The sequence below is a fragment of the Leopardus geoffroyi genome, chromosome B3, assembly GCF_018350155.1.
Source record: "Leopardus geoffroyi isolate Oge1 chromosome B3, O.geoffroyi_Oge1_pat1.0, whole genome shotgun sequence".
Lineage (NCBI taxonomy): Eukaryota > Metazoa > Chordata > Mammalia > Carnivora > Felidae > Leopardus > Leopardus geoffroyi.
Genome location: NC_059337.1, coordinates 83,703,790 through 83,704,908, shown reverse-complemented (window position 1 = coordinate 83,704,908; position 1,119 = coordinate 83,703,790). Strand labels below are relative to the sequence as shown.

Here is a 1,119-nt window from a genome sequence, read left to right as displayed (position 1 = left end):
ATAGATTCCTTTCAAAAGACTACTGCTTATTGACAAGTTACTTGGTCAGCCAAGAGCTCTGATGGAGATGCACAACATTAATGTTGTTTTATGTCTGCTAACACAACATCCATTTTGCAGCCTGTGGATCATTTTGATTTTCAAGTCTTATTATTTAAGAAATACATTTCATCAGGCTACAGCTGCCATAGACAGTGATTCCTCTGATGGATCCGGGTAAAGTAAATTGAAAACCTTCTGGAAGGGATTTACCACTCTGGACACCATTTGTGATTCATGGGAAAAGGTCAAAACATCAACATTAACAGGAATTTGGAAGAGTCGATTCTAACCCTCATGGATAACTTTGAGGGGTTCAAGACTTCAGTGGAAGGAGTAACTGCGGATGTAATCTCGTGATACAACGTTAACAAGTGAGGAGTTGTTGCTTGTGGAGGAGCAAAGAAAGTGGTTTCTTGAGGTAGAATCTTCTGTTGAAGATACTGTGAAGATTGTGGAAACAACAACAACCAAGGATTTAGAACTTAGTTGATAAAACAGCAGCAGGGTTTGAGAGAACTCTAATTTTGAAAGAAGTTCTGTGAGTAAAATGCAACCAAGCAGCATTGCATGTTATGGAGAAATCGTTGGAGAGGAAGGGTCAACCAAGTGGCAAACTTCATTGTTGTATTATTTTAAGAAATTGCCACAGCCAGTGCTTGCTCTGGCAGCACGTATACTAAAATTGGAAAGATACAGAGAAGATTAGCATGGCCCCTGTGTAAGGACGACATGCACATTTGTGAAGCGTTCCATATTTTTAAGTAGTTTTTGAAAATTAAAAAAAAAAAAGAAATTGCCACAGCCACCCCATCCTTCAGCAACCTGAACAGTCAGCAGTCAGCAGTCACCAACATGGAGGAAAGACCCTCCACCAGCAAAAAGATTAAAACTCACTGAAAGCTCAGATGATGGTTAGCATTTTTTAGCAAGAAAGTATTTCTTATGTACTTAATTTTTTAAGAAATTATTTATAAATTAAGGTATGTACATTGTTTTTTTAAACATAATGCTATTGCATACTTAGTAGACTACAGTGTAGTATAAACCTAACTTTTACTGAAAAACCAAAATATTCAT

At 37.1% G+C, this 1,119-nt stretch overlaps 1 non-coding gene across 1 annotated transcript; it reads left to right on the top strand.

The window, feature by feature from the left end:
- The first annotated feature begins 694 nt into the window (after positions 1–694).
- LOC123584508 lies at positions 695–801 on the top strand. The gene has a single exon (XR_006705476.1). It is a non-coding gene; the product is annotated as a U6 spliceosomal RNA (small nuclear RNA).
- The last annotated feature ends 318 nt before the right edge of the window (positions 802–1,119 follow it).